The following is a 23,468-nucleotide window of genomic DNA, read 5'->3' as shown; positions in this document are numbered from 1 at the left end:
TGAAGTGATGCTTCCTAAGGCCCACTTGACTTCACATTCCAGGATGTCTGGCTCTAGGTGTGTGATCACACCATTGTGATTATCTGGGTCATGAAGATCTTTTTTTGTATAGTTCTTCTATGTATTCTTGCCACCTCTTCTTAATACCTTCTGCTTCTGTTAGGTCCATACCATTGCTGCCCTTAATTGTGGCCATCTTTGCATCAAATGTTCCCTTGGTACCTCTAATTTTCTTGAAGAGATCTCTAATCTTTCTCATTCTTTGTTTTCTTCTATTTCTGTGCATTGATTGCTGAGGAAGGCTTTCTTATCTCTCCTTGCTATTCTTTGGAACTCTGCATTCAAATGGGTATATCTTTCCATTTTTCCTTTGCTTTTCACTTCTCTTTTCACAGCTATTGTAAGGCATCCTCAGACAGTCATTTTGCTTTTTTGCATTTCTTTTTCTTGGGGATGGTCTTGATCCCTGTCTCCTGTACAATGTCACAAACCTCTGTCCATAGTTCATCAGGCACTCTGTATATCAGATCTAGTTCCTTAAATCTATTTCTCACTTCCACTGTATAATAGTAAGGGATTTGATTTAGGTCATACTTAAATGGTCTAGTTACTTTCTTCAATTCAAGTCTGAATTTGGCAATAAGGAGTTCATGATCTGAGACATCGTCAGCTCCCAGTCTTGTTTTTGCTGACTGTATAGCACTTCTCCATCTTTGGCTGCAAAGAATTTAATTGATCTGATTTTGGTGTTGACCATCTGGTGATGTCCATGTGTAGAGTCTTCTCTTGTGTTATTGAAAGAGTGTATTTGCTATGACCATTGTGTTATTTAAAACATTGTAAACAAATCATAATTCAATTTTTAAGAAATGGCTTTTTATTTTATTTTTTCTTCCATTTATTTTTATTAGTTGGAGGCTAATTACTTCACAACATTGCAGTGGGTTTTGTCATACATTGACATGAATCAGCCATGGAGTTACAGAAATGGCTTTTTATAAAGTACCGCATTAATGTGTTATGGCTGTTGGGATTGTGGGCTATACCAGGAACAAGCTGGGACATGATAGGTTGGTCATTTTTACTTTTTGTGGATCCAAAAAGGCTCTACACTAAAAATGATCTATATTAGTTTACTAAGACTGCCATAACAAAGTATTACAAATTGGGTGGCTTAAACAACAGAAGGGCTTCCCTGGTGGCACTATTGCTAAAGAACCCACCTGCTGATGCAAGAGACATAGAGATGTGGGTTTGATCTCTGGGTTGGGAAGATCCCTTGAAGAAGAACATGGCAACCCAGTCCAGTATTCTTGCCTGGAGAATCCCATGGACAGAGGAGCCTGGTGGGCTACACAACCCACAGGGTCACAAAGAATCGGGCACAGCTGAAGCAACTTTGCACACACATGCACAAACAACAAAAATTTATTTCCTCACAGTCCTAGGGGCTAAAAATCCAAGATCAATGTGTCAGCAGCCTTGGTTCCTTCTGAGGGCTAAAGGAGAATCAGTTCCATGCCTTTCTTCTGGCTTCTGGTGGCCTTTGTCATCCCCTGGCTTGTAGATGGTGTTCTTCCGTGTCTTCGCATGGTCTTTCCTCTCTGCAAGTCTATCTGCAACCAAATTTAGTCTTTTTATAAGGACCCCAGTCATTTTGCATTAGGGCTCACTCTAGTGACCACATCTTTTTTTTTTTTTTTCCATTTTAACAGTTTTTAATGAAAGCTGTAGACAAGATAACTTTATTCCTGCATCTTCTCAATTGTTTCTTCCTTATATTTGCCCTTTTCCTTTCCTACTTGGCGAGATTTGGCTTTGCATTCGAGGATCTTTTTGCGGTCTTTGTCCAGTTTTAGTCTGGTGATAACCACCTTGCTGGGGTGAATGCCCACATTGACAGCTGTGCCATTAGCCTTCTCCCGCTGCACTCATTCAATGTAGATGCTGCATTTCTTCCTGTCAACCTGGACCACTTTGCCATTTGCTGCCCTTTGTGGTGCTCTCATACTACCCGAACTTCATCATCCTTTCGGATGGGCATGGATCGAATGTTGTACTGTCTCAGCTCTTTAGAAAGAGGAGAAGACATAATTTTCCTGTGAATGTGGGAAGCCGCATTGAAATGCCTTTTTCGATTCTTGCTTCGGTCAGAAGTCACAAAGGGATTGAACTTCATTTTGGCCACTGGCGCTTCAGCGATGGCCACAGAAGGGAAGAGATCTGCAGGCTGCTTCCGGTTCTCTAGTGACCACATCTTAACTTGACCATCTGCAAAATTATTTCCAAATAAGGGACTGGGATTAGGACTTCAACATCTTTTGGGGGGACAAAATTCAATCCTTAGCATGAGCTTTGACCTCCAACTTGAAAATGATTAGGTATTAGTGAAACAAGCTGGGCATTTCAGGTGGTAGAACCAGAGTTAGTAAAGACACGGGCAGGTGACGAGACCAGCTTAAGGAATCACACCTCTCAGTAACCACCGTTGAAGGATAAGAGCAAACGGAAGGTGAGGGAAGGAAGGAGGCAGATTTACTAGAAAACTAGGTAGGTTTCAAAATGCTGCAACAGAACTGAACTTTTCATTCTGTAGGCAGTAGAGACCCAAAAGGAGGACTCCAACCTTTGGTGATGTGGCCAGATTTCCAGCTCCCTGGAAGCAGGATGCAGAGTGGACTGAGTTGGCCTCTGGAGTCAAGTTACCAGTAAAGGGGTCACTACATTGGTCTCTGTGAGAGATGAGGAGGGCCTGAGCTGGGGCAACTTCAAATAGGATGAAGAGTGGGGGAAATGAGCATCATGAGGAAATGATGATATCAGCCCTGGGTTTGTTGCTTAGTCTGCTTATGTGGGAAATACCTATCTCAGGAGGAGCGTGTTAGACTGAGGACTTGTATTCCTTGAAGAAGAGAGTTTGGCCCAATGAGAAAGCAAGACAAAGGATGCTCCCCTTCTGTAACCCCAATCCCTGGTAATCAACCTACAGACACATCAGCAGAGCTTCCTGGCAACATTCAGACAAAGTTGCAGCAGGAGAAACACTCATGACTCTTCTGGGATTCAGATCAAAGAATAAAGAGGAAGAACCTGGAATGAAAGGCAGTCTCTCTCTCACCAGAAACTTTAGGAATCAACTTAGAATCTTATCTTCCCCAAACCTTGGAGGTGAGCCAGCTCTTAAAGCAGGGTATTGGAAGAAAAACACCCAAGTATCAAATGGCTCAGACGATTTGATAAACACGTGTGCCTGCTGGGAGGCAAGGCTGCTCTTGGAGTCCCTTCATGACTGGGAAGTTAGAGAGCACTGCTCTAGTCCTCACTCAGTCTCCCTCTTTGTAAGCCTTTGGTTCTGCATCCACTTACCTGCGGAACATAAGGTATGGCAGCCTTGAACTGTGGTAAGGCATGCCTCAGAGTAATGCAGAAAGCTCCCCAACTACAGCTGGTTCTCAAAGGGTCCTGGAGCCAAAGTCCTCTCCTAAGCTGACAGACGACACAGACAACTTAAGGGACAAAAAGAAATGACACAGCAGCTAAAAATGAGAAATTTCCCATGATTGCACCCTCCTAGCTTAGACATTTTTTCTGTGAAAGTCCAGATAATAAATATTTTAGATTTTGTGGGCTTAGTGCTTTTTTCTAACAGCACTTTAAAAATGTAAAAAATCATTTTTAGTTTGTGGGCTGCACGATATCAGGGTACAGATGATAGTTTGCTGACCCCTGAAGCCACGGACGACAAGAGATACGAAATCTGTCTTGCTTAATCACTTGAGACATTTGAGTTTTTATTCTCACCTCTTTCTACCATAGAGTCTGATTAATTGGGCTCTTGCAGTTAGCTGACTTGAGAACTCTCCAAGAATTCAGAAGCAAGGCTTGTGTGGCCTGCCATCTTATAAACAAACACACTCTAAGGTCTGAGGTGCAAAGTGATTGATGCACAGGAAGCAAAAGGCCTCTAGTCTTCTACTCACTACCTTAAAACCCTGAGCATTATCTTTTTTTTTTTTTTAACTTTTTGGCCTCACCCTGTGGCATGTGCGATCTTGGTTCCCCAACCAAGGATTGACCAGTGTCTCCTCCATTGGAAGCATGAAGTCTTAACCCCTGGACCACCAGGAAAGTCCCATGAGCACTAGTAAGGAAAGAGGAGCCTCACTGAGAAGCATAAGAAAAGGCCTGCCTCTGAGATGGCATGACTTTACGTTCCCCAAATAGTCATGGGTTATGCTTCCAATTAGCTCCAACCCTCCCTACATCCTGCAGAGAAACTCTTGGCCAGTTCACATGTATTAGGTGTTACATTAGTAGCACACATCATGGTATCGATACAACAGGCCTGGGGTTTGCTTTCTGACTCATGGACATGGTTTCCGTAGAACTACAAGCAGGCAACCTCAACAATGCCCAGTCTGTTCAAGGTACAGACTACTTTAGGAGAGTCTGGTTTAAAGTAGAGTAGATTAAAGGAAATAATCAGAGAAAGAAGAATTACAAAAAAGATTTATGGATAGATCTCAGTTCCAAACCCAAATCTCTATTCTAACATCAAACAACGCAGATACTACTGTGTACTTATATGGATGCAATGGGGTGAATTGGAGTTAGTAAACTTTAGCATATATGCAAAGACAACAATATATGATGAACAATATGGCTCTGGGGGTTTGTGCTATTTTATCCTAGAAGCATTGATAAAACCATTTATTTGAGCATATGCTAAGACAGTTAGATATTTGCCTGATAATTCATAGAGTAAACACACACACTGTGTATTCTTCACACCAAGGAAAAGGACTGAAGACTGCTTGGAGCACTTTGTCATCTTCTCCTGTCCTTCTCACCCCCCAACCCTGCTCAGAACCCTGCTCTCAGGTGCTAAACATTTTCAGTTTACAGTAAGCATCCTGCCAAGAACCGAAGGGAAAACAATGTGCCTGTCATTAGACCATCTGTGAACTGTTCTGTCCCATGAGCCTGGACAAAGCCATGCTCACCACAGGTCAGTCTGCTCCTCGGCTGTATACACGGATGTTTCTCTGTGTGCCTCGGAATCCCCTCAGAGTGACCTCACCATCGTGTTGTCCAGAAAAGTATCAGGTGAAAAATAAAGGGCCACTTTTCAGCTATTGTATTGCTGGCTTGCTTTATGTCCAGAAATATTCTATTTAAATACAGCTTTTGTAGAACTTGGAAAATGCTCACTATAATTGCTAAAATATCAATGTAAACCTTCTTGGCTTTGGGATTTAAATATATCCATGAGCTACTATCAAACTGTGCAAGTTGAAAATTGTCTGCAAAGAAATGAAAGTGACAAATATGGTAGGCATATACAATAGTACAAATGATGAAAAGTAAATTGCCCTTTGAATTATGCTCATTTAATAACTGAAAACATTGTACTGCACAAGGGATTTTATGAGGCATAGCATTTTAACTGCTGTTTCTCAACGCAGCCTTCTATCTGTTCCATCTCCCTCTAAAATGCCATAACCCAATGTCCTGCAACTGTGAAGGAAGGACACACTTTGAGTTATAAAGCTGGGCTCTGCCACGCACAGCTGCCTTCTTAGAATAGTATAGCCCACTGCCAAAATAAATGAACAGCATCTTTTTGTGGAACTTACTGTCAGAAACCCTCTAGCCTCACGTCTACCAGCTTGATTGGTAACAGAAGCAACCCAAGGGAAACTATGTGATGCCTGCTCTCTGCTGAATGCTGCCGTCTGTGCATCTGCTACTCAGACCCAGCTTTTCATAGCAACCATTGAATATGCAAAGTTGAATTTAGGGATGCCAGAGTTAATTAACACCAGCTCCATTTGATGGCAAGCTTTGTAAACAGTCAGGATTCTAACTTCTCTAGACTTGAATTTGGGAGCCTGACAATTTTTAATCCCTTGGAGTTAGGAATTTTATATAAAGTATAAATAGATGATTTCAGGTCATACTTACTTGCCAAAAGATGGAACACAGATTGGTAAGGATGCCTGCACACCTACAGGCTACTGGATGAAGGAGGATTTTCATTTTTAATGGTTAGCAGTCATACTTCGTTTAAATTCAGAGGGAGGCCCAGGCTTTCCCTCTGTGGAGAGGCAATAATCTGAGGCAGGCTCTTCAGAAATCCTAGGTTGTGACTTCCTTTTGCTAATTTTCCTTGCACACACTTTAAGAATGACTACTACTTTGCTGTTCTCAAAGTGACCGTGCAGTTGGATGCAACAGAAGAGGGTTTCATTTTTTCCAAGTTATATGCTGTGCCCTGAAGATACTGCAGAGGTTTAGCATCTTGCCAAAGGCAAATTTCCCCCATATTCTCCCCAATCTACGTACTTCATAGCTCCATACAAAGCACTCCCCTCACACAAAACTCTGAGTTGCCACAGAAACACCCATCTCTTATCTGATACCTGGCATTTGAGGCTCAGCACTTCCAAGTTTAGAAACCAGGCAGCTTCTGCTCTCTGAAATGAAAGGAGACTCCAGTGAGCTTTCATTTTTCCAGAGGCTGAATGTCCAGGTTGCTGCTCTTCCTCTGGCCACTTGCCTTTGGCGTTTTGCTGCCCGTTGACACTGCCACCAAAGCCTGGGAAAGAGACGTAAAGGAAATTAGGATTCAAATCTGCCAATGTGGTTCCTCCTTAGATACTGCCTGGTAAGAGATGTGAAGAGAAGAAGGGTGACATATCTGAACCATTTTTTTTTTAATTGGAGGATAACTGCTTTACAATATTGTGCTAGTTTTCACTGTACAACAACATGAATCAGCCACATACATACACATGTCCCCTTCCTCGTCGGCCTCCCTCCCACTGCCCCAGCCCAGTCCTCGAGGGAATCACAGAGCGCTGAGCTGGGCTCCCTATGTGTCTAAACCATTTTAAAGCGTAAATTATCTAGGAGTTGTAGCCATTTGACAACTTGAAAGTCAGGGACTAAAACGATTTTTAAACCTTTTGTAAATGAACCACTTACTCCAACAAACTAGGAGGACTGTGGACAAGTCAGGAGCCAGAGAAAATGAATCACCGAATGTGAATATGGAGAAAGCTGAAAACTGTGTTGCTGGATGTAGACAAGGAAAGGCTCGGTGCGGTTTCCTGATTGCAATACGAAGGAGTCACATTGAAGGAGAGCTGCAGTTCCTTCCAGTTATGACTCTTCTACAGCATTTCAGCTGAGTGTAAGATTATTGTTTGTTTCTGTACAGAACGGCAATTACAAGGAAAGACCTGGGCACTCAGGGCAGGGCTATTTTGTTTTTCTTCTGCCAGGAGACTTCTCTTTCTAAGGTTGTGAAAGATATCCTGACAGTCACTATGAATCCACCTCTACCATATGAGCAACTGCTATACACCAGGCACTCTGCCAGGGACCCAGGGTACAAAGGTGAATAGGACCCAGACGCTGCCTCCTAGGAGCCCAGAATCTGGGGAGGCAGACAAATGTTTAAAACCACCCCAATACAATATAGTAAGTGCTGCACTAGGGATGACGTATGAAATATTATGAGTTACACAAAAGAGCAAAAGATCTTATCGGATAAGGCGAGGCAAAGAAAAGGATGTAAAGGCATTTCTGGCAATGGTGATGAGTGAGAAGTGGAAGGAACAGGAGCAGCTTGTGTGGCTGAAGTGGAGCAAGAAGGCAAGCACAGCAAAGTGACTGGAGATGAAACTGGAAACAATTTAAAGTAGCTTATACAGCTCGCTAATTAATGTGGATGTCATCTTCAAGGCAGTGGTTCTTGACTAGAGGTAAGTAGTCATGGCAAGAAGTCAAGAATTCATTGTCTACAGATTTAATGTATCTTATGTCTCTGGATAGATATTACCGCCAGTCAATTGCATGTCAATGCTTTATTTCTTAATAACAAAATAAATTATAAATTGTTGCTGAATTCAAAGTAGCTTTTAATTTAGGTAATCTCTCAATTAACAGGTGAAAAGAGTATAGCTCTCATGGGGGCATCCATGATGTTTTTTGACATGAAAAAAAAAAAAAAACCCATGCAAAAAGGATTGGGAAATACTATTTTGGGTGATTTAAAAAAATGTTACTTTAAATAAGGGCTGCAGCATGATTTAAATCATTCACTGTAGGAATGAATGAATTTTGGAATGATCACTCTAAAAGACATTCAAGGATGAATATGAGTACAGTGAAAGGAAGCTGCTCAAGTTGAACAACGATAAGAACTTTGACAGTAACAGGAAGAGACAGAGAAAAGGACAAATTCATGAGGTATGTAGAAAGTAGAAATAAAAGGATTTGTTGACAGACTGAATAGACAGGAGAGAGAAAGAGAAGACAGTAAGGACCACTCCCAGGTTTCACATTTGGACTGTGAAATGAAAGTGGGACATACAGGAAACAGAATTGTTGGAGAGACTAGGAAGCTTGATTTGGGATATATTCACTCAGAGGTGCCTGAGGGACAGAGAAGTGGAGTCCTTGATAGGAGATGGGGAATATGAGTTGGAACCCCAGGACAGAGGCCGAGGCCACAGATTAAGTGATTTCCACAGATACCCAGTGGAAATCACGAGAATAATTAGGAGAGGTAATTGACTCATTGGAAAAGACCCTGATGCTGGGAGGGATTGGGGGCAGGAGGAGAAGGGGACGACAGAGGATGAGACAGTTGGATGGCATCACTGACTTGATGGACATGGGTTTGAGTAAGCTCCGGGAGTTGGTGATGGACAGGTAGGCCTGGCATGCTGCAATTCACGGGGTTGCAAAGAGTCGGACACGATTGAGCGACTGAAGTGAACTGAACTGAATGGAAACCTCAAGAGTGGATGACACTACCCAGAGAGACTTATTGATTGTAAGAAAGGAGCTTAGAAAAGAATGCTATGAAACATCAAACTTTAGGGCTGGGCAGTAGAAGAGTGCTGACAAAGGCGACAGAAGACGCAACAGGATCTGAGGGGACAGTGAGACAGAAACTCAGGAAGAGATGGCAAAAGGCTAGACATCACAGAAGTAAATTAAAAGGCAATAAAAAAGAAGGCAACAAATTCTGGCCACCAAGGGGCCATGGTGACCTATAAGAACCCCTCAGAACAGGAATGGGCAGAGAATCCAGAGCACAGGGCATTGAGTAATGAGTTGTAAACGTAAGAAAAGGAAGCTAGGAATGAAAGGAAAAGAGAGAGAGATACAGGACAGTAGATTGAGGAAAGAGCAAACAAGGAAAGTGATTTCAGACCTGAGGAAACAGAAGTGTACAGGTTTCAACCAAGGAGAGGCTGTCAAGGGAGAGGAATTATGAAGATAGGGAAAAGGGTGTCAATTGACAGAGCCAGTCCCAGCACCAATGAATGGGTTGATTGTGATTACCTCTCCTCCCCAGCAACCTCGACACACTACTAGTTCTTCCCCTGGGCTAGCAGAGAATTTTCACACCACTGTGCCACTGCTGTGGTATGAAATCACTTAATCTGTGGCCTCACGCTGTTCTATCAGCTGGAAATGACTTGCCCACTTACCCTGCTTTCTCTATCTTACACTTGCACTCACCCTTCTGATCCACAGCAAATTCTGCCCTCCTCTGAGAATCCCACCTGATTTCCTCTGCAATTCCCTGTCCTACAAAACAGAGATGAACCTGCTGTGTACCTTTATCACAGACTTTATTTGTACTGCCATCATCATTTTCCTCTGTTTCCCCCAGTAGAATGTGAACTCCTGAGGGCAGGGATTTTGTCATAATATGCTTTGTATCTTAATTGCCTAGACTGTTATCTGATTGACAGGGGCAGGAACTGTGATTGCATACTCACTTTGGAGGATGCTTCAATCCTAGCAAACTCTGTTACACATGTAAGATGATCTTCCTCTTAGAGGAGGAAGCTAAAAATCAGAAACTCTAAACAACTTGCTGAAGGTCACATTATCAAAAGTAATAATGCGGGGGGTGCGCTTCCCTGGTGGCTCTGTAGTGAAGACTCTGCCTGCCAACGCAGGAGACACAGGATCGACCCCTGATCCAGGAAGATCCCACATGCTGTAGAACTAAGCCCATGGGCCACAACTTTTGAGCTTGTGCTCTAGAGCCCAGGAGCCACAACTACTGAAGCCTGTATGCCCTTGAGACTGTTGTGCTCCACAAGAGAAGTCACCGCAATGAGAAGCCCGTGCACCACAACAGAGTAGCCCCTGCTCACCACAACTAGAGAAAAGCCTGATAGCAATGAAGACCAGCTCAGCCAATAATAAATAAATAGAATTTTTTAAAAAGACTTCTTGTTTAAAAAAAACTTAAAATAACAGTAATAATGCAGTCATAGCAAATACATATCATGTTATTCCACCAGACACCGCTTTGGGTCCCAAACGAAAAAAAGATGCAAGATTCAATTGATATGGCCCTTACAGTTTCATGCCTTTTAGCCTCAACAAGCCCCACAATTGCATCTAATCAATCCTTTTATGCTTTTCAGAGTATCCCCTTAACACAATTCCTGCATATTTGACCAACACATTTTTCTTCCTCTCTTTGAGTAGCCATCCTCCTACCACTTCATTACTCTTAGCACATAATTACTGACCCAAGCTCAAAGGTAACCTCTTCTCCAAGCCTGTGTGTACTCAATTCTGCAATTTAATTTCACAAGGTGCAGTTAATTGTGGGATCTAAGTCACATACATATAGCCTATCTGTTACGAAGACTGAGGAAAAATAGGTGTGTTTGGTTATCTTTCTATACCCTGTGATAGAGGACACCTGGAAGGAAAGTGAATGGCTGTTGAAGAAGCTAATCTTCAGTTTCTTCCCTGTATGGACTGCTTCCCTCTCAAATTTAACAGATCCCAAATTAAAACAACATTTTCTGATAAGTCAGATTTCCAATCCTCTCATATTTTTGTGAGATTTTCTGATTTCACACAGAATTTCTGTCAACCCAAACAAAAAATTTAAGTCAACTCTTCTCTATCAGCTGTGCCCAGTCTTTTACAAAGACTCAGTGTTTCCTTTGAGAGGAACTGTTCGTGGACACACACTTTCTGCTCCATCCTTCACATCCCTATCCTATCAAGGGTCTCACTGCCCCAGTGTAAGACTGCTGCCATTGACTCCTAGCCTGTGTACATGCCTCCAAGCTCAATCTCTTCCAAACATCTTTTGTAAAGTCAGGCATCCTTCTGAAGCATGGCTTTCATGATCTCAACTTCTGGTCAAAAATGAATTATTAACACAGGGGAAAAAACATGTGATGTTTGATTAACAATTCCTAATGCTTGTATATGTATGAAAGACATACATATACATATGTACAAGAAAAACTAAAACCGAGATTGTCAATCCATTTCTAAAGTATGCAAGGACAATCTACTAATTACAAAACATTTGGAACTGAATTGAGAAATTCTATAGAAGGTAACAAGGGCTTCCCTGGTGGCTCAGTGGTAAAGAATCTGCCTGCCAATGCAGGAGACATGGATTTGATCCCTGGGTCAGGAAGATCCCCTGGAGAAGGAAATGGCAACCCGCTACAGTATTCCTGCCTGGGAAATCCCACGGACAGAGGTGCCTGGTGGGCTACAGTCCATAAGTCGCAGAAGAGTTGGACACGACTGATCGACTAAAAAACAACAAAAAAATAGAAGGTGACATATTTTTGCCACTTAAAATTGACCCTCATATCCTCAAAACTATCTTAAGCATGTCCCCTACTATGTCCTTCTAGGACTGTTGCTCCCAGACTACAATAAGGAGGGATACAGAAAAATGGGTATGGTGAACAGGCCTCCCATGATGCAGGGTGCTTCAGATTGGATGGAGGCAGAGATAACCCTACTATTGGTGTGGCAGAAACTTCTCATTGCCCCCCCACCCTGCCCCAATATCAATTCTTTCTTCTTCTCTGGTAACATTCTATGGCCAGATGACAGCTTCCAAGAAAGGAACCATCACCTACTCTTCACCTAGGTATCCCCACGAATGAAGTTCTCACCAGTGGCCTTTAAGACAAAGGTGCTCATGCATCTTTAAGAGACAGCTGATGTATTCTCTTTACCCTTTATTTTTCATCCCCTTTTCCACAAAACTTCCCAGGTGGCACCAGTGGTAAAGAATTTGCCTGCCAATGCAGGAGATAGAAGAGACATGGGTTCAATCTCTAGGATGGGAAGATCCCCTAGAAAAGGAAATGGCAACCCACCCCAGTATTCTTGCCTGGAAAATCCCATGGACAGAGGAGCTTGGTGGGCTATAGTCCATACGGTTGCAGAGTCGGACATGACTGAGTACACACACACACACATTTGTGCAAAATAAAATTGAAAAGCTAAAAATTGAAGGTTGGGCAATGATTTCTTATCTGCAAATGCAGATACCAAATCCAGGTATGACAACATTAATTTCAAACAATGGACAAAGTTAAAGCAAAAGACAGTAGGAAGGACAAGGAAGATCATACTCCTTCATAAGGATCAATGATCGGGATCTGCTACTAAGTAACAAAGCATCAAAATACATAAGATAGAAACAATTAAAAATTACGAGGACTTCCCTGGTGATCCAGTGGTTGGAGTCTGCCTGCCAATGCAGGGGACATGGGTTTAATCCCTGGTCTGGGCAGATTCCACATACGTCGGGGCAACTAACCCAAAGCACCACAACTGATGAATCCTGAGAGCCCTAGAGTCCATGTTCCACAACAAGAGAAGCCACTGCAATGAGAAACCCGAGTACCTCAAGTAGAGAGTACCTCCCTCTCACCACAGAGAAAGCCTGCACACTGCAATGAAAATGCAGCCCAGCCTAATAAAATTCAATAAAAAATTATAAGAAGTCAATAGACATAAAACTAGAATGACCTTTTTGATAAGTCAGGTAGACTAAAAATAAATGCAATGAATTCTGGAATTAAATAATTACATTAAAAATTAAACCATTAAAAAATCTAGGTGAAAAACTAACTGATCTGAGAATGGGTAAATCTAAAAACAATGAAGAAACAACAGAAGAAAGAAATGAAAGATTTGTCTGTGTAATTTTAAAATACGTAATCCAAAAAAAAGGTGAATGACATACTAGAAAAAATTATAACAGGTACAACAGACAAAAGGTATTATTCTGAATTTATGAGGGTCTCATAAATATCAGAGATACTAACATTCTATGCTGCTAAGTCACTTCAGTCGTGTCCGACCCTGTGCGACCCCATAGACAGCAGCCCACCAGGCTCCCCTGTCCCTTGGATTCTCCAGGCAAGAACACTAGAATGGGTTTGCCATTTCCTTCTCCAATGTGTGAAAGTGAAAAGTGAAAGTGAAGTCGCTTAGTCGTGTCCGACTCGTAGCAACCCGATGGACTGCAGCCTACCAGGCTCCTCCATCCATGGGATTTTCCAGGCAAGAGTACTGGAGTGGGGTGCCACTGCCTTTTCCAACATTCTAAGCTAGTTCTATACAATTGTTCTAAATCTGCACTGTCCAATAGGGTAGCCACTAACCACAAGAATACTTGAAACAAGGCTAGTGTCACTGTTGATAATATTTGGCGTATATTTGGCTAAATAAATTTTATTATTAAAATAACTTTTCATTAAAATTATTTCACCTGTTTCTTTTTACTTGTTTAATGTCGATACTAGAAAATTTTAATTACATACATGGCTCACGTTAGGTCTTTATTGAAAAGGGCTGTTTTAGAATAAAGACACATTAGGTCTTTATTGAAAAAGGCTGATTAAGAAAACAAAAAATTCACAAAAGAACAATAAACTAGGAAATAATTGTTTGTACCTCACTTATAATCCAAGAAATACAAATTGAAACAAGATACCATTTTTTCTTTGAAATTGACAAAGTTAAAAAAAAAAAAAAAAAAAGACCTCATTGTTGGCAAAGTTTCCATAAAATGGAAACTCTCATAGAGTGCTGATGAGAGTATAAATGAATTCAACCTTTCTTGAAAGCCATTTGGCAATATGAATCAAGAATCTTAAAAACACTTATACTCTTTGACCTACTGTCTCTTGTTTCTAGGAATTCAGCCTAAAGAAATAATTTTTAATGCAATTAAAGCTTTTGTATAAGGCTATCCATCACAGTGCTATTTCTAATACTGAAAAGTTGGAAACAAATAGACAACAACAGAGAAATTGTTAGGTATATTATGGTTCCACCTTATTATTCATATTCTATAGCCTTAAAAATTTTGTAAAAATATAGTGATGAGGAAAATGTTCACAATAAACTGAAAGCAGGACTTATCTTACAGTATAACCATAAAGAATATTGTATTTATGTACATATCATGCATATAAACACTATTTCATATCTTTAATACCTTAATTTCCTAGTTTATAACACATTTCACGAAGTTAGGATCAAAGTTAGATAATGCTAAAAAGGCTCCAAGTGGGTGTGTCTCCGGGTAGTAGAATTATTTTATTTTCATCTTTATACTTTCTTGGGTTTTCCCCTCCAAAATATTCATGAGTATGTACTATTTTAAAAATACGAAGAGAACAATCCCTTTTATGAAAACATCTAGGCCACATCAATCCCCACCCTCTCTCAGGTTGCAAGCCCTCTATGAACCAGAGCCCTTTTCCTTTCCAAATTTATTTCCCATGGCTGCCATTAGTCATGTCAGAGTTCCCTCCATGCCACGTCTGTCCTCGCCTCCCTCTCCCTAATGGGGTCTGACTTCCCACTGAGCATAGGCAGCTCAGAACATTCACAAACCCTCTCATTTATCCGACCAAACAATCCTGAAAGGTGGGAATTATTGTCTGCGCTGTAAAGAGAGAAGGGGGAGAGGAAATGGTGTTTTTTCCACTAACCTACAATTTCACCCACCCTTCTTACCTTCTGCACAACCGTATTTCACCTCCACTCGCTGAGTGACAGGGAGCAAGTTACTTACCTTCTGTAAGGGTGTCTTCTCACATGCAAAAGGCGGGCAACAACGGTACAACCGCCGCGGAGCTTCTGTGAGGACGACGGGATCCCACTACTCAGTTCTCTCGGGCCACTGCCTGGCCTCCTCCTACCATTACTGACCCTTTTCAGGTGGACCCCAACTGACCCCACCTCCTGCCGGTTGTCTCAGGCCAGCGAGAACTAGTCCGGTGCAGACACAAATGAAACCTTTCTTAGCTCAGAGGATGGAGCGCCAGAAGCTCGGGCTCTAGAGCACAAGCTCATGCCACACGTAGTGGGCCCGGCTGCCTTACAGGGATCTCGCGAGAGGGGGCAGAGTTCTCGCGGGGCTGGCTCAAGTGCGCTGCTCAGCTTCCAGAGAGCCGGGCTGAGCACGCCTCTCTGCACGCTGCCTGCGGCCACCGCGGACATCTTGACCTGAGCGTTGTGCTCAGCACTTTTGCACAGGCCTGGCCAGAACTGAGTTATGGGAAACAGCTATAACTCAGAAACTGGTCTAACGGGCTGGGTGCGAGGTCTCTGCATGTGGCCCCCTGTGAACAAGTGAAACCAGACTCAGCACAAAGGATTTTTTTTTTAAGTGTAAACCTTATTTCATTACTCAGATTCCTTTTTATATTTCCCAGGAATCGTTAATGGGCTTTGCCAGTGACAGTGCCAACTCAAGTCCCTCCTCGCCTTCCAACTCTCTCCAGCTCCTAAGACCCATGCCTTTCTCTGCCTTCTCTACTCTTTCTTAACACAGGGCTTGGTGGTTATCTGTGTTAGTTGTGATTCCTCAACTGCACCACAAGCTCCCACCAGGGAGAGGCAGAGCCCTTTACCCCGTCTCTCTCCCCCACCACATTGAGTGCTATGGAACATTCTAGACTTCAACATCTAATTGCTGGAATAATATTTAATTGCTTGAAAAGTCAGTAGCATTATTTCACATGTCAGCTCTTGGGCAAACTGAAAATTTCATACAGGGTGAGCAGCCAGTCACATGGATTTAATAGGCGTCTCCTAGAACATTGTTACAAGCCAAAGACTGAGGAGAGGCCCATCCACTTTACTCAAGCAAACCTAAAGCACCTGCATATTGCCACGATACATCCATTGCCTGAATTAGCAGGGACCCCCCCCCCCCCCCCCAGGGAAGTTCAGGTGGTGCTAATGGTAAATAAAACACCTGACAGTGCAGAAGACCTAAGAGACGCCGGTGTGATCCCTGGGTCAGGAAGATCTGTTGGAGGAGAAAATGGCAACCCACTCCGGTATTCTCACCTGGAGAATCCCATGGACAGAGGAGCTACAGTCCAGGGGGTGGCAAAGAGTCAGACGCTCCTGAAGCGAACTTAGCACACACACGGTGTCCCAGTTTTCTAGCTAACTAATTTCTTCTCCTTCCCATCCTGACCCAAAACATCATATGCTGGATCTCAGTGAGAAATGTCCTCTCCACAAAGCAGCTCACATAAGGGACTCCTTCAGATGAGCCACACCTGTCCCTGGGTCAGCGCATGCTCGGCCCATCACCCACAATGCCTCTGGCCGAGGACACATTCCCCACTGGGCAGACAAGATCCAAGATCAGGATGAGTCTGATATGATACCAAGTTATTAACCATCCAAGGAAAAAACAAACACACAAAAAAACTGTTAGTACACACCCTTAACTAAGGTAGTACTCATAAGAGATAGTTACTGAGATGAAAAGAGGAGTTAGTTTAGGGGAAGCAAAAAACTTAGATACCCAGGATATTTCATCTTCAAACAGATTCAACAAATATTTTCTGAGCGTCTGTTTGGTGCCAGGCATAGTCGGGACACTAGGCACACAGCAGCATTACTGTTACTAAACTCCCACAAGCCTACCCTGCTCCCTGCCACCCGCCCACCCCTCACCACACCCCACGATGATTCAGAACCCTACATTTATCCACAAGCCTGCCTCCCTCGACAGCTTGGTGAAGAGTGATGTGGACACAGAAGGAAACCAATAAATATTTGTTGAAGGAATGAATTGGCCAGGAATCCAAGTCTTTGGTTTCCCCACGCCTTAAGCACAGGACACACAGAGAAACATCCCCTGGGCCCCTGGGAGGGAGGATCCTGCAGAACTGCTCACAGCATCACCTGGAAGCGGGGAGGATGGAATTCTTTACTGGAGAAGCCTCACACACATGCACCAGGGGGCAGAGTGAGCAGTACTTTTGGAGTTGGCTAGGAGCTGGTGCCTTTTCAAGAGAGTCCTCCTGGAGCCGTCTGAGACCTCCCAGTAGAACAACAACATATTTTCTGGGCTTCTTGGCACATTCATGTTTCTAGTCGAAGTGTGGTATCTCTGAAATCCAGCGTGCGATGTCCGGTTCAGGATGGGAAGAGGAGGAAGGCAGTGAGCTGGAAAGTTGGGATTTCTCAGGAAAGGTGGATAATTCATCCTACCCTTTTGGTTGGGGAGGCTGAAGGAACAGTCGCTACTGCTGGGAGACTGTGTAACACAATTCCACTGTCTGAGGCACCTTCCACTCAGTGTCTGAATGGCCAGCCCCATGAAACTGACAGTAATCCAATAACTGGGAGGCATTCTTAGTTTTATGTCCCAAGAAGAATGTGTAACATTCAAAGGACAGTAAACCCCAGACCCACATTGTTCCATTAGACTCTTCCTTACTAGGCAGTATGCACCACTTGGGCACTCTAAGCCTAGCATTATCAGGAAATAATTGAGAAATACAAACAAAGAATTTTGCTACAAATGTTATTTACTACTTCAAAAGAGAGAACTGTTTTCCCTTTTATGGCATCGAAGATATCCATTTTTTGAAAATGTTTTCCTAGCACATTACAAATTACTTCAGAGTTGGGAAATGCTCCTTGCTAGGAAGAGGCTGTGTGCTCTGAGAATTGGTCCTGACTCCTGATTGAAAATATTGTTTATTTGGGCAAATACATTCTTCAGTCAGTAAGGCCTGGGGAGTTTACTATTAGTCCCAAATGTAAACCCCAGTTAGAATTGCTGCTTACAAAAGCTGATTACTATTTAACTCTCATGTTCACAGCACATCTTGCAAATGCCTCCAATAAATGAGAAAACAGTACTTACAAGCAACGCTGACTGAGGTGACCTGAATTACTGCCCCTTTGATCTTTTCTCCTACCTCAACTCTCTCCATTGACTGTCCCGGAAAACACCCGAGGGTTTAGCCTAAAGATGAACTGGCACCAATTTGGGGGGGTGAACAGAGGGGAAGACAGGAAGTTGTGCCTGACGGCTGGCCTGGAGATTGCTTGCTCCCTTCCTGTTTTAAAGAATTGCTGTCTGGACGGGAATTGAACCAGAAGAACCATAGATACACATGGAGTTAGCATTGCCAGATGTAGCAAAACAGACAAAAACTATTGTATGTGACATACTACAATATAGTCCCTGTTGCTCTGAGGTTCAACTTGAACTGGGCGTCCTCACAACTCTCCACTGAACAGATAACCCAGACTTGCAGGAGACAGGGGCCGTAGAAGGATGAGGCCCTTAAACTAAGAGAAAGGTTCTCAAGATCTCTAGGGCAGCCACAAGTACCCAAAGTAGAAGAAGAGAGTCTAAGACTCCTAGAGGGCAAGAGCTAGTCCATCCCATGAGCCTGGTACTCCTGGTCCCCACAGTCGCCCTGGCCAGCAGTGGGAGAGGAATCAAAGAAAAGGAGATAGCAAGCAGGGTATGTGCTTCCCCCTTCCTGCAAGCTCCTCTCTCACGTTTTCTTTTTCCTCCTCTCCCCTTCGACTCTCTTCCTCCTCTCCCCAGTATCTCCTAAAGCAAAACAAACAAACCCTCAAGAAAACAAAAAGTAAAAAAAAAAAACCCTTTGTTTCCACTGTGGTTTCACGTAGGTTGGTAGATTTTCAACCTACGAGGTGCAGACATGGTTGAAGCAATTAACCCTGAGGTGTGAGTGAAGCTTCACTGGGATTTGCAGTCACCAGTCAGGAGGCGAGTCGGGAGCGGGAGGGGCGGTGGGGCCCCAAGAGGAGGGTGCCCCCCAGCCGCCATCCCCGGGGGCTCCCGGAGGCCTCCTGCGGCCGCTGCTGTTTATCAGGCTGCTCACAGGAAGGGCTTCACAAAATAAAATAAAAATCAACTTTCCAGTCGCAGCCCGACGAGTCCCAGGACGGCCAGCTCCCGGCTCCCGCGGACGCACCCCTCATGCCCTCCCTGGCTTTCAGTTCCAACTCCCCATCCCAGGGGGGTCCCCACCTGCTGCCCCCCAACTGCTCTTCCTCTTGTAACAAGAACGTCCATCTCGGGTTTTATTTCCTCCCGAGAAGCCTGAGGAAGCCTCAGGTGGGTTTCCATGTCAACCTTCACTGAAATCCAAACATTTGACTTTCTCAAAGGCAGTTTAACCTCTGCCACCACATCCTTAGAGGGGCAGAGGATTTTTTCCCAAGGCTTAAAAAAAAAGACTAGAGCTTTCAAAAGACTCGGGCTTCTGGGGGACTCTATTCACAGAGTGATAACACATCTTGAAACAGGATATTTATAATTTGTTTGGTTTCACGTTTATCCTCGCAAAGCTAAACAATAATGGCTGAGAGCTATGAAAACACTTAGGTAACCAGAGGGGCCAGAGCAGAGATAAAAAGGGTAATTGGAAACAGAGAAGCTGCCTCCAAGTCGCACCTTCTTGAAGGCTCATAGCTCGGCAGGCTGGAAAGCTCAGGGCAGGCCGCAGCATCCATCCACTCTGGGCATTCCTCAGCCTCCCCTCTTCCAAGGTTTACTTATGCAAGCTTAGATGCAATTTTCCACAGATCCTTGGCCTGGTCCCGGGCCACCTTCCCAGGGAAGAAGCCCGCAGGGATGGGAGCTTGGGGGAAAACAAACACAGCTTCCAAGCTCTGGAACGGGCCACCTGGAAATGAAAGATAACCTGTCGAGATAAGGGATTTACCCGGGCCAGGGTGCGCTGTGGGAAGGGGGCAGGGCAGGAGCAGTGCAGCCTCACATGCCCAACCATCAGATGATGAAACTGGGAGGTAATAAATGGGTCTAGTGAGGCCACACGTGGAATACTATGTTCCTCACGGCCTCACAGGGAAGAGGCACACACTGAGTTGGCTGCCATTCAGAGAAGAGCAATTAGGATGATTAAGAGGCCAGAGGGAGTGACTTAAGGGGAGAGATTAAAAGAATTAAACATGTATACCTTGGCTAAGCTCAAAGCAGAGGGAATGTGGAAACTCTATAAGCATCCTCAGAACATAAACACGAGGAGAACATAGAATTGTTTCACATAGTCCCTGAGGGATGTAACTGGAAGTAATAGGATGGAGGAAAAGAAAACTGAACTACCTGTTGGAGAAAGCTTCTGAATAGGTCCAGATCAACTCTGACACTCAAGAAGTGTCAGGCACACCTAGTGCTCTTGAAACAAAGTCAACAAGGGGAGAAAGAATGTGATAGGAGAGAAACCAGTGCATGTAACACGGACTGGTCTGACAGAGACGCTGTGAAAGGGAAAAAATAACAACACAAGGCAATTTCTTTTAGGGCATAGTCAAAATCTTTGGAGGCTCCCTACTAACTAGAATTGATTATTGGATGTCTTAGCTTGCCATTCAAGGCCCTCTCCCACTGGCCTGAGCTTACCCTCCTAAAATGACTTCTCATCAGCTCTCAACGTTACGCACATCTCCTGAATGTTCCCGCTGTGTTTCCTCCTTTGTTTATGAAATCCCCCAACCTGGAATTCCTCCCCTGACTCCCACTGTCCAGCTATTGAAATCTTACGCAATATTTAGAATCCACTTAAACCCTGCTTCCTCTGGCTACCCTGATCGATCCCAGTGCTCTTCTCTCTCCCTCCTTCCTAGAACCCATTTTGGCAGCTGTGACAAACTACTTGTTTTGTCAGCGAATAGGTTCATGTAGCATTGGAGGCATCGTGAAGTGGAATGTGTATCTTCTCTCTCATCCTTTGCCACCAGCTTTTTGATGCTTCTTTGACAGTTCTTCCCTCCCTGGTGAACCAGAATTCACACAACACTAGGGTCCTGTCCTGCTTTCCTCCTTCCTACCACGCCTTAGTGTTTTCTGACTCTCCTGCAGATGCTGGTGCTCCCCAGAACGCCTTCTCAGCCATTTCTTTCCTTGCTCTGCATTCTCCCTGGAAGATCACTTCCAATCTTGGAGCCGCAAGGACTCTCTCAGCACTAATAACTCACAAGTCTCTGTCCAGCTCAGTCGCTTCTCCTGGGCACCAGGCTTCTCACTGGGCATCTCAAGGTGGAGGTTCCATGTGCTCCTCGACACGCCCCAGGTACAGATCTGAACTCAATGTCTTCTACTTCAAACCTGCTTCTCCTTTTTTCAAGAGAATGCCCCCAACTAGAAATCTCCCTGTCACCCCAAATGAAAATCTCCCAAGTGCCCTTCTTGGCTCATTCCTGCCCCTCCTCCACAATCAATCAATCAATCAATCAATCTCAATCAGTCACCAAGTTCAGTTTATTCTACCATGCCTTGTGTTTGCCCAGGCCTGCCCCAAACTCCCCTCTACTTACCTGGTGACAGTACTTACCTCCTTGACCACTGATGAGAGCACATCCCTTAGACACAGTACTTCTCCCGTTGCATCCAGAGATGAGCCCAGGTGTAAGCTTCTGATCCAGGCCTGGCCAATAACAGCTTTTCTTGGGCCGCTACATTCTGAAGCTGTTCTGAATCACAGAGAGCAGGACTCCTTGGTTTCATCAGACGCTGCAAAGACATGATTTCAGAGCCACCAACAGGTCATGTACCCAGGCCTGAAAGAGTGAACAGCTAACTTCCAGAGATAAGAACAAAAATAGAAAGAGATGGCAGGATGCCATTCCCCAAACCAGCTGTGGCAGGGCCAGTGGCTTCCTTACATTTACATGATTTGGTTACAGGAGCCAAAAAATTCCCCACCTTTAACAGCTTCTTAGAGGTCATTTCTGTCTCTTTGAGAGTTCCTATTAATGTAAAAAAAAAAATCAAATCTGACATACTTCTTCTCATTCTGTGCATATCACCATCAGTCTCACCCAGGCCACTAAGCCTTCCCACTGAATTCTGCAAACAGTTTTACTCCTTTCTGTGTCCCTCAGTGCAGCCACCATGAATTTTCTAGAACTCAAGCCTGATCAAGACACTCCTGACTTAAAAGCCTAATTTCCTGTGCACCCTTGCTCCTACTAACTTCTCTCTATTACATGCTGTGTACCCTGATGTAGACTCCATTCTGCTTGAATTGCTCTTCTCCTAATTTTGACTCATCCTTAAAGTCAAAGTGTAAAATGCCACTTTGTCAGAGAGACTCTGAACTCTAAATTGGATTGTGTGTTAGTCCCTCAGTCGTGTCCGACTCTTTGCGACCCCAGGCTCCTATGTTCATGGGATTCTCCGGGCAAGACTACTGAAGTGGGTTGCCATTCCCTTATCCAGGGGATCTTCTCAACCCAGGAACTGAACCCAAGTCTCCTGCATTGGTAGGTTCTTTATCATCTGAGCTACCTGGGAAGCCCTAAATTGGGTTAGGTATTCTGTTATTTCCTTGATCATAACACTACCTGTCACACTTCTTACAAAAATTATTTCTTAAATGTCTTACCCTTCCCCACTAGTTGATAAGCGCTTGAGAGCAAGTCCATGTCAGCTTTTCCAGAGAGTGAACAGTGGTGAACACTGTGAATTAATAATACTAGCTACCACCTTGCCATTGATGGCTTTCAAATGTATTTCTATACTTTCTCCCTTGGTTCCAGATGTGTATTTCCAACTGCATCCTAAACTGGTCCACTCTCTATGGTCCATGTCCTCCTAGGAAAACAATCTAGATGCCTGGGAGTCACTTTCTGACACCTCCTACCCTCTTCCCCAATAGGCATTCAATCAACAAAGCTTATCTGTTATCCCTTCTACTCTCTGGTTGTGCCAACTCTGCCTAGTAGAGGTGGTAGCCTCCCAACTGGTCGCATTGATTAACTGCCTTAATTCATTTCAATCTAGTCTTGACATTGTACCCAGAGTTGTCTTTAGAAAAATGCGAAGCCAATTGTGTGGCTCCTCTTAAAACTCTTATATGATCTACCCAAGATAGAGTTCCTCTCTTTTATGATCTGGCCAAAGCTGACACTTCTCCCTTCACTTTCTGCCCCTTCTATCTCAATATTGCTCCTGGGGGCTTCCCTGGTGGTCTAGATTTTAAGAATCCACCTGCTAATGGAGGGGACATGGGTTCGATCCCTGGTCCGGGAAGATACCAAATGCCACAGATCAATTAAGCCTGTGCACCGCAACTACTGAAGGCCGTGCACCCTCGATCCGCACGTGGTAGCAAGAGAAGCCTGCACACCACCATGAAGAGGAGCCCCTGTCGCCACAACGACACGCGCAGCAATGAAAGCTGTGTGCAGCAAGGAAGACTCAGCGCGGCCAAAATAAATGCATACAAGTATTGTCTGTGATACTTACATTATCTTTCATGCCTATGTACCTTGGCATATGTAGTTTCCTCTGCCTAGAATGTGCCTTCTCCTAAGTCAGC

General features: G+C 43.9%; 1 pseudogene; it reads right to left on the bottom strand.

The window, feature by feature from the left end:
* Positions 1-846: 846 nt before the first annotated feature.
* Positions 847-21,559, bottom strand: LOC133046547 (large ribosomal subunit protein uL24-like; annotated as a pseudogene).
* Positions 21,560-23,468: the final 1,909 nt, after the last annotated feature.

The sequence above is a fragment of the Dama dama genome, chromosome 25 (assembly GCF_033118175.1).
Source record: "Dama dama isolate Ldn47 chromosome 25, ASM3311817v1, whole genome shotgun sequence".
NCBI classification, from domain to species: domain Eukaryota; kingdom Metazoa; phylum Chordata; class Mammalia; order Artiodactyla; family Cervidae; genus Dama; species Dama dama.
The sequence above is the reverse complement of the archived record's forward strand: the minus strand, read 5'-3'. Positions and strand labels throughout refer to the sequence as shown.